The sequence below is a fragment of the Sceloporus occidentalis genome, unplaced genomic scaffold, assembly GCF_023333645.1.
Source record: "Sceloporus occidentalis isolate IW3139 unplaced genomic scaffold, rSceOcc1.0.p SCAF_1, whole genome shotgun sequence".
NCBI lineage: Eukaryota > Metazoa > Chordata > Lepidosauria > Squamata > Phrynosomatidae > Sceloporus > Sceloporus occidentalis.
In genome coordinates, this window is record NW_028316981.1 from 141,386,506 (window position 1) to 141,397,857 (window position 11,352).

The window sequence follows — 11,352 nt, forward strand, 5'->3', positions numbered from 1 at the left end:
TGAGCAAAGTTGCTACCCAGAGATTTGTGTTTCCTTCTATGAAATGCTCTTTCAGGAATTACCAGTCCCAGCGGAATGAAGAACCACTCATGATGGCAATCAAATCACCATAACCAGGGGCATTAATCCCATAGATATTGAGAACCACTGATAATAATAATAATAATAATAATAATAATAATAATAATAATAATAATAGTAATAATAATAGGATTTATTTATATGCCACCCAATCACTGGGAATCTGGGTGGTTTACAACAGAGGTGATAATAGACGGTTCCTTGCCCTCAGGCTTACAATCTAAAAAGACATGACACAAAAGGAGAAGGGAATGGTGTGTGGGGGGTATCAGGTCCAGTATTCTTCTCTCCCTCTGAGGCCTGGACCAAGGTAGATGGACCGGAGAGAGGGCTCTTCTTCTTCAGGCTAGCCCTGATGGAGCTGGGCCATCCTATTCTCCCCCTCATAGGCCGAAAGATGACAGTTAAGGAGGGAGGAGCCTCTTTCTTCAGGCTAGCCCTGATGGAGCTGGGCCAGCCTATTCTCTCCCTCATAGATGTTTATTTATGCTGATGTTTATTTACAGGCACTGTGAGCACTGGATCACAGTTCTGGAGACCTAGGTTTGAATCCCCTGCTCAGCCACAGAAACCCGCAAAACCCTGTGGAACAAAGCTTGCCAAGAAAATCCTGCATCAGGGTCGCCATAAACTGGAAACACACAACAACAAAATGTTATAAGATATTCAGCAATAATTACAAACTAGATATTATAGTAAACAAAAACAGCAAAAAGTATTAATACGTTTGGGAACATACAAGGACAATCTCAGTGTGTGCTGAGGTGTAATTTCAGAAATGAAGAAATATAGTTTTAGAATTAAAATGTAAATCATTGTGCTTATGACTGCTGTGTAGAAAATGTTAGGCACAACAGAACAGAATGAAATTGGTCTCATGTAATATACTAAACAGTAACATAAACTTTTACACCAAAAAGTCAACAAAGAGGTGATAACCAAATCATAACTTTAGTGATCCATTTGGGACCTTTATAGAACTTAAATTTAATTATTTTTCTTCTGCCTTCTTTCCCCTGCTTCCCATTTCATTACCTAGGAGGATTCACCAAGTTTTGGAATGGTTATAACATTTGGATTGCCTTAAAAGGTGCAGATGCTCTTTGAAGCTCACAGGGATTCCAAAACACTGCCTCAGATAGTGAGTTGGCAAAAATACCTTACAAAAAAACCTTAAAGAAAAAAAAATCTTCCCCTCTTGAAGCATCGTGTAGGAAGAACAGAGCAGTGGGAAGTGGAAAGGATTAGGGACTGTGGCAGAGTCCATCATATGAAGACTACAAATCTGATCCTGGAAGAGTTACTTCTTTGGACTTCAACTCCCAGGACAACCTCCCATGCTCAGGGGTAGTCCTGGGAACTGCAGTTCAAAAAAGTAACTTTTACAAGATCTGGTCTATATTGCTAATGCGAAGAACGCAATGGCAAACCATTTTTGAGTCTTCCTAGCCCAAGAAAACCCTATGAAATTCATAGGTAACCATAAATCACTACACACATATACACAAAAGGTAGCAATTACTGAAGAGAAGACATCCACTATGACTTGAAATCTACTCTAGAGGAGGCTTATCCAATTATGGTTGGCATCAGGGTTCACTGACGAACACTGCTGCCGCCAAGATCTAAGAGCACTTGACCATTCTTTGACCTTGGCAAATATTGAGCTTTCTCCTTACCAGGTAAGCAGCTAGCTGCCAACTGCTCCATCTTCTGGAATTGATTACATGAACCTCTTGCCCAAACAAAGTATCATCTTTCATTGGATGCTATGAGCCAAACCCCCTCCTGTCCATCTGTGCCTGCCTGAAGCAGCCTTTGGTTTGGCTTGTAAGCCCTGAGAGTTCATCCCTGTACCATCACTGCCGTGTTTACTCCACCCGTCTCCACCGGTGGGCAGGCAATCATGGGCTGACGCCATGGCCCTAGGCCTGCCATATTTCCTTAATGACACCCTGTGAGCCCATCAATACAGAAATGGAGAGATATGTTTTTAATGAGATGCAACCTTATGCCGGGTCACGGGTCACCTCCTTTGGGGTTGACCCAGCCAGGCTGCCTTTCATTGTCAAACATGTCAAAGGAATGTCACAGACTTAACCTTCTAAGATAAGGGGGTCAGGCTCCAAGGCCTGCCATTGGCCCCCTTCCTTTTTGGCTAGTAACAGGACCTGGCCCATTATCACTTCCTATGGTCACCAGAAGAACAAGCAGCAGTGATGGCAGTGACAGCATTCATTTGTGGCATTCATGTTTCTTCCCTTTCATGGATATCCATCAGTAGCCATGTTGGTGATACAGCAAAATATGACAACACCCCAAATCCACAAAACAGCAGTACCTTTATTGGGCCAACCAAAAATGCACAAAATACATCATGCACGTTGTTGAAGCTTCACTGGCTTCTTCATCTGGCGAAGGTGTTTAAAATCACACAGAAGAAGAGGGAAAATTGACAGTATTAGTGTCACAGGCCTACATTTTGTCAAGATGTTTTGGTGTCAGTAAAGATGGCCTGGAGGCAGAAGCCATTCTTCTCTTTGGCCATGTGGATTCTGGGAGACAAAGGGGCTATACAGACGAGTGGCATGCAGCCACCCCTTTTCGCCCCGGATTGGGGCCACAGCAACCACATGCCGTGGCCTTGAGAGGACACAAAAAGAAGCTGTGAAAAGCAGCTTCTTTTCAGCATCCTGGAAGGGGAGTCACAGGTGCAGTGGTGTGCCATGATGATGCCCCTCCTCACTGCGCCATTTGGGCACTGTGCCACAGTGGTGTCATGGCGCACACAGTATAAATGGGCATGCACCAAAATGGCACCATGGGTATGGGGTAACAGCATCGAGCGTGTGAATGTTACGCTTTGACTCTACCAACAGGCTGGCACAAAGTGCCAGTCTGTATCCCCCCATAGTGTCATACGATCGAAGTAATAAAATTTAAACTCCATTAGCAACAGAAAGAGTAACTTACTATATAATAATAATAATAATAATAATAATAATAATAATAATATTTATTTGTATACTGCCCTATGGGAAACCAATCTTGAGATCCAATCTGTTTCTGTCCTGGGTGAGGCTACCCACCTCATTCTAAGGCAGAGAGCACTTTGTGCAGGCAGAAAGAAAAAGCAATTTCTGACTTATGGCTTAATGCAGACTTTTTTTTTAATTAAAAAAAAGGGACCTGTCTCTTTCACAGCCAGACATCTTGAGAATCACAGCACTGACGCTGCAATGGAGAAAGTGTCCAAAACGTGACTCTGAAAGACTTTGCTACTCTAAGCTAATGGCTAATGAAATTGTGCTAGGGACCTGTTTTGCTGAGACCCACTGCTGAAATTTGGCCTTGGTTGACTACTGCTAAGATTCAGCTATGGCAGCTTTTGTTACCCAGCCATGAAGTCCTTGTTCACAATCTCTTGATCCACCACCTTCTTCCATGCTCCTGGTGGCAGCCAGGCCCTCCAGGCTTAACCATGGTTTTTGGCATTGAAACAGTCAGATATATGGTTCCAGGGTTTCAGGATCTGGTTGATCTTCTTCTCTGGTCTTCAAGCCCAGGAGGAAAAATCTCTGGGCAGGAGCATTGTCTTGAAAAGTGTACCTATATATATTCTCCTTTGTTAGTCTGATTGTTTTGATATTTGAACTGTATACCCTGAGCAATTTTTGGCATACATTTAATGTATCAAAGTTAATGACATCACCAGGACCTGCCTCTTATGACACCACCAGGGGTGCATAGCTTGTAACATCACCATCTTGTAACATCACCAGAGGCTGGCCCCTACGACATTTTAGGGGCTGTTCCTTGGTCTCAGGTTTTAGTCTTGAAATCTCATTTCTCATCTTTTACCCTGGCAACTTTAGATAGCCTGGCTCACACCTGCTCTTACTGGCACTCAAAGAAGTTAATGTAAGCTCAGAAGTGACAAACTGCCTCCAAAAGTCATGACTGACAATAAAGGCACAAATGAATAAACTCATATTGCCAGCCAAGGAACCTGAATTGTCTATGGCGCTAAGAGAAATTCAAAGCATTAGATAGGAGGGGCTCACAGTAATCATGTTTGAAAGCCCCTGGTTAATGCATATCTAGTCCCCTGATAAATGGACTTTAGTTTCCCAAAGGTTAGCTGTTCCTAGTGGGCTGCATCCAAATAGACAGAATCTCACATCTGGCCTGGTTCTAATCCAGCAATCCACACACTTGCTTTGAAGCCCTCCAGCTGTGATTTCTCATAAACGCAAGGCTTTATGTGAAAGAACAGCTCCATTTGGGGACCTTTCACATTACACAATTATTGCACAATGATTCCACTTTGACTGCCATAACACTATCCTATTGAATCACGCATTTGAAGATTAGGGAGGGATATTTAGAACTCTCTGCTAGGGAGGTCCTCCTCTGGTGCCTCTGACTGAGCTACAAACCCCAGGATTCAACAGAATAGCAGGTGAAGTGTAATCACAGTGCTATAATTGTATATAATGTGAAAGGGCTCCAGGGCTTGAGATGTAGTTGCAGTTCCAGATATCAGACATTTTATCAGTGAAATAATAAAGCCCCTGAGCATGAAGAGAGTGCAGATGTCTCACCACTGCATAACCACAACAACTCCACCACTGCTGGGGCCAAGAGTACAACTGTCAAGCAGAACTGAGTGCCTCTCATTTGTATAGATCCATGAGCTGGCTCAAGACTATTTTGCTTCCTGAGGCAAAAGTCAATGTCCCCACTGCCACCATTCTCTATCCAAAAGCTGACTGGACTGATAGTAGAATCTTCTTTCAATAATAGCTACAGAACAGCCTCCTCCATTGCACCTGAAGGTCGCAGGCTGGTTTAGAAAGTGCAGGACAGACTGTGTGGCACACACAGCTCTGATTTCTAAGAGAGAAGAATGCCTAGGGGTTTCTTTTCATCAGTGCCACTGCTACCCTGCCATCTGTCTAATGACAGGACTGGCCTTTCATAGACAAGACTCTGCATGCATAATGCAGACACCACTTTAACTGTCATGGCTCACTCCTACAGAATCCTGGGATTTGTAGTTTTGTGAGGCAGTAGCACTCTTTGGCAGAGAAGGCTATTGTAAAACTATGGCTCCCAGGATGATTCCATAGGATGGAGCTACAGCACTTAAAGTGGTGTCAAACTACGTTATTTCTACAGTGTTGATCCACCCCTGAATGCTAAAAAAAGCAACAGAAATGTGCAAACTATGGATGGATGGACTCAATTAAAGCATGTTGATCAACTGTTTTTCTTTTATCCAATCAACCACTCAGCGAATAAACATGCAAGTGCACATAGGGTTCATATGCACACTTACTTGGCTGTAAGCTCTACTGAACTCATATTTAAACAAATGTGCATGTAGGTGCCTTTTTTAAAAGGCAAAACAGTGCAAGATACTGTTCTACTGAACAGTCCACCACCTCCTATTAGATGGACAGGCTGTGAGTAATAGTTTCTGTTGAATTCAGTGCTACAGCAATGCATCAGAGTTAGAATAAAGCAAAGCCAAACCAAACCCAGGTATGCCTTTAACTCACAGCCTCAGTGCAAAAATTGTCCCCTACTGACAAATCAACTAAAGCTTTAGTTGCACATTCTACCAACTAAAAAGATCAAAGCTCACATACCTAATAATATTGTTTATTATTATTATTATTATTATTATTATTATTATTATTCAAAAAGTTGTTTTTTGCAACAGGTTGAAGCACTTGGTTTATATATTATAGGTCTCTCTGTTGTAGTTTTCAGTAGCTGAACCTGACAGCACTACATTCTTCTCAGATTTTTCATGCTCCAGGATGAGAAACAGTGACAATTTTAGTTTTGGGAATAAGGGTCCCTCTGACAAATGAGCCTTTGTCATGCGCTGCCATCTTCTGAAGCATGCTACTGTTCTTTCTGTGTGCAGGCAATAGGTTTTCAGCAGTGCACAGTGTGGTCAGGTTGTGAAAGTCACAGTGAGATGTAGCAGCAAGGAGCTATGCTATAGCAGGTGGCATGTTGCCATGGCTGGAGGCGGTTTGGATGTCAATTGTGGTGGTTGCTGAAGGGTGTGGTGGATTGTGGGGCTTGTGATGTGGTGTTGGCATATAGGCTGGACTGCAGCAGAGGGCCAGGGACAGTGGCTGCGGTTGGCAGTCACTGCTCCTGCTGTTTCTTCTGCCGCCTCGTTGCTCAGCGGAATATTGAAGAATCCTTCCCTGCTGCCAATGGGAACAAGCCACTCATTTCATTTTCGGAGTGTCAGTGTCTGGGGAGGATCGATGGGAACACTGTGTTACAAGTGGAGTGGAAGGGGCCAGTTGTCAACCATTGTAAATCTCTGCTCCACTTGCACAGATCATTTGCGAGAAGGAATGGCACTCAGTGTGCAGCAAGGAGAATCAATGCAGCCAAACAAGATGTCAGCAGAACACTTTGGTGCTGGTTAGATTTCTTTTCCCAGGTCCTTTCTGAAGAGGACCAGGCCCCTTAGGCTCAATTTGGGAGACTCTTGTTGTCCTGTTCTGTCTGCTTTAGAAATAGGCTCACAATACAAAGGATACCATCCTAGATCAACCTGGGGTTCATTGTCTCTATTTGAAAAGCAAGGGTTAATATATTAGTAGAACCACAGATTTGCTGGGTAGCAGTGTTATTCTTTTACCCATGGCAGAAAATATATCCAGGGATAGCTGTGTTCTCTGAAGATGCCAGCCACAGATGCTGACGAAACGTCAGGAAGAAACTCTTCTAGAACATGGCCACATAGCCCGAAAAACCCATAAAAAACTATGGATGCCGGCCATGAAAGCCTTCGACTTAACAATAGCTGTGTTGTCCATACAGTACAAATAACACCCAAAAACAATAAATAAGGGATACCTTTATTGAGTCAACCAAAAAATGCACAAAATACATGGTGCAATCTTTCGGAGCTCCACTGGCTTCTTTGTCAGGAAAAGGTATTAAAAATCATATAGGAGAAAGAAAGAAAAAAGACTTTTTCCAGTGGTGCAGACTAAGCAGGCATTACAGAGAGGTACTGCAGAAAGCATATAAACTGGCAATAGTTATTTCTCCATTGTTCAAAATGTTCTTGTTGATGTTGTGTGCTGACATTTCTGACTTATGCTACCCCTAAGGTCACCCTATCATTGGATTTTCTTGGCAAGGTTTGTTCAGAAAGAGTTTGACTTTACCTTCTTCTGAGGCTGAGAGAGTGTGGCTTTCCCAAGGAAACCTCATGGGTTTCCAGGGATTTGGAATCCAACACAGAAGCCATGACACTATGCTGCATAATACATATACATACCGTCACAAATCACAAGAAATATATTTTAAAATCCACATGTTCTCAGCCTCAGGGAAAGGCAATGGCAATCCTCCTCTGAACAAATCTTGCTAAGAAAACCCCATGATAGGTTTGCCTTAGGTTCACTATAATTTGGAAACAACTATAAATCAATACAACAACAACAACAACAACAACAAATCACCCTGTATGAATAGGAATACATGGGTAGGTCCACAGCAGGTGGTATTTGTGGCAACAGTTCAGGTGTATTTGGTTTCTGAACACCACATGGCTGCCATGTCAGCCTTTGTGCTGATTCCTTGTAATATAGTTAGCACACTAGCATTAGTAAGGAAGTGCTAAGTGTGGGAATCACTGCAGAAAATTCAATATAGTACTGGTAACGTTTAGAGTGCAAGTAGGCATTTGTCATGGCAGTCCCCATAGCAACATTCTCACTCCCAGGAATCAGAAAAATGCAAGTAGCTGTCTTGATACATATCAATAAACAAGCTCTAGCAGTGTTTAGATCCACTAGCAGCAGGTTTTTTGTAAAGCTAATGGGATTTAATTGTAAATTCTAGACTAAGCCATCTGAAAATATTTTTCATTAAGGGGGGGGGGGGGACTGTACACAATATATTGTTGTTGGGAAACAATATTTTACTGTTGGAAAAATCCACTTCCCCTCACTGCAAGGGTTGCAATTCAAAGGGAACAAGAAAGTATGAGTAGAATGGCAGATGACATCATGGTCCCTGTTAATCAGAAAGTGCCCTGTGAAGCCCAGGTTCCACTGTATCACTCAGAAAAATTCATGCAACATGGTGATCCCTTTTGGGGGAAAGGTTGGAGGGAGGACCCATTGTTCTTTTTGCTTTTCTGTTTCTATATTGAAATATTAGAGAGATAGTACAGGCAGAAGCCTTAGCTGACACATATAACAAATGGCTCACACTATGAACCCATGAATTCCACTGATTTCTATGATGATCTGTTAGACTGTAAAATCTCCTAGTGTTTCCTAGTGTACTGCTTGCTATACTAGAATGCTTTTCCATTTGGGACAAGTATTATTTCTTGACATTCACTCTCCTGCTTCATTTGTTTAAAAATCATAGATCAAATTTTCTGTCAAATTTTTCTCGACTCTGTTTCCTACTTTTGCATTCCAATTGTCTATGATTATGAACATGTTTAGTTTGAGTGTATGATCTATTTTCTCTTGAACATAATCATAGAATCTTTCAATTTCATTCTCTTCTGCCTCTGCATTTGGAGCATAAACTTGGATTGTGGCTATACTGATAAGTTTTCTACAAAGCCCTATTGATACTATTTGGTCAGAATTTATATTATAGCACCGGACTGCTTTTTTTACATCTTGCCTCAATGCCATTCCATTTCTTCTTTGACTGTCATGTCCATAGTAAAACACTATGGACTGAAATTATCTGACTGAAAATGTTCCATTCCTATCACTGTAGCTCACTAACCCCAATTATTGTAATGTTTATACACTCCATTTCATGTTTCACAATTTCTAACTTCCCCTGATTCCTGATTCTAGCATGCCATATTCCTATTACAGGCATTGTGTAGGTTCAGAATTTTCATTCCACAATAAAGGGAGCACAAGGTAACAATCATTGGACAATTGTAAATAATCTCTTATGCAAAGAAATTGATGCTCAAGTTTTTACAACAAAAGCTTTCATTATATATGGAGCAATAAATAAATAAATCCAAGTTGTGTTCAGTCAAGGAAGAGGCACTAGATATCATATTGCAGGCATGTTGGCTAATGTAGTACACCAAAGAATTTCAGAAGAAAATAAACCTGTTTTTCAGCTGATAGCAAAGCCTTTATGTAGATCATGAAAAACTACAACTCATTCTAAAAGAAACAGAAGCACTACAACATTTGATTATCTTGATAGGTAACCTATTTTGTGGACAAGAGGCCACTGTCAAGATAGTACTGAGAAACAGAAGGGTTTCCAGTTGGCAAGGAGGTCAGACAAGGCTGCATTTTATCATCCTATCTGTTTAGGCTCATAGGAAAAGATGGTAATACATGTTACAAGTGGAAGACCGTAGGAAAAGAGTACGGCCACATTATAGATGAATTGACACAAAAACAGAAGCCAAGGCCCTGGGTTTGCAAGACCTGAGCAGTGCTGTTGATGATCTCTTGGACATCTCTCATTTGTAGGGTTGCTGTAAGTCATAGCCAACTTGACAGCCAATAACATTAACAAAAAATGGTACCTTGAAAATGCAATGCACAAAGCAGTGATTACGATGGTTGAATTTGCCACCAATATTTTTTAGATGAGTCAAATGTCTTTTGTATCTTCAAACATTCTCGGCCATAGTTCTGTCCAGTGTCAGAGCGTTCTACATGCTAAATTTACCCCACAGGACAAAAAGATGATTCTTTGTTAGACTACGGCCATCTTTATGATTCAGTCATACTCCCATGCCTGTAAAACAGAGAAAGAAATAACTCCTGATCTGCCTTCTTGATACCATTCATTATTTTACAGACCTCTAGCCTTGCCACTTTTAATCGTGTAGTCTTTAAAGTAAACAATCCAGATCTTTCAAATCTCTCTCTTTGCAGGAGAGCTTCTCCTGGTCCTTAATCATTTTTGCAGCTCTCCTTTGAACACTCTCCAATTTGACAATATCCTTTCTGAGATGAGTCGTCTAAGTACATACAGTATTTCAGATGAGGGACAACTCTCTTTGTTTGGATAATAGCATATAAAACACTTCCATTTGACAGGGTAAAGTTCTATTGCATATCACAGACTTCTCATGTTAGCTAAAGCTCCATCACCTCATCACAATTTGTCCCTCAAATTTAAGATAGCTGGGACTGAGGCCCAGTGAGAGGGGAGATGAAGGAAACAACTATACTCTGGCCCTTAATATGATTTGTATTTATTGAGTAAAAGAAATTTGAGGCTGTATAATCACCTAAAAATAAGATAGAAAATGTGAAATAACTAATTCTCTGTGAAATGTTACCATTATGCCCAAATATTTATATGCAGCAAACTAGCTCTGATAAATGTTTGGCCCAATTGTTCATAAAGAAATGTAACATGAGAATGATGATGTAGCATTTTAAAGTATTCAAGCACTTCACATATAACAGGAATCTTAACTGCAAGATAATCTTGAATGAAAGATGTCAGTATTGTTATTGTCCTATTGCAGATGAGATGCAATCTGAAATGAGAAAAAGTAGTTTGCCTATGGCCACTAAGTAATAATAAATAATAATAAATTTTTTATTTATATACCGCTGTTCCTGTGCAGATCACAGCGGTTCCCAACATGAAAAAGTATAACAAAAAACAGTTAAACAATAACATATATCCCCGGCAATGTGCAAACCAACCACCCATACCATACATAATCTAAAACCAGTTATCTTACAAAACAATTAAATTTTTTGTTTGTGATGGTTGTAGTAATAACTAAATTCTACTAAATTCAGTATAGCTGAGATTGTGGTCCAACAGTTCTGTATGTAACTGTTGCAAGCATACGTATGTGGTGTTGCCATAAGTGAGGACCTCCAAACCGGGACAAATGTAGGACAAATGCAGGACAACATTTTCAAATGTAGGACACATTTAAAAAAATGGAGGACACGCAAAAAAATTGAGGCTTTTTTAGAAATGTTAATATAAATCCATGTTTCTTAGGCATGATCAAAATGGAGGACATTTTGACATTATTCGTAGACAGATCATGGAAATGTACTTCCCTTTCTGACCACCCCCCTCTCCCCATTCCAAACAGCACATTTGAGCATTGAACATGGCTTTATTTTAACATTGCCTCTTGCATATTTCAGAGGCTTATTCCACAACCAAACCCTTTGGTCAAGGGACTTTGGTTTTTCTTCATTTTGACTTGTTTTGTCTGTATTCCTCCCCACTAAATAA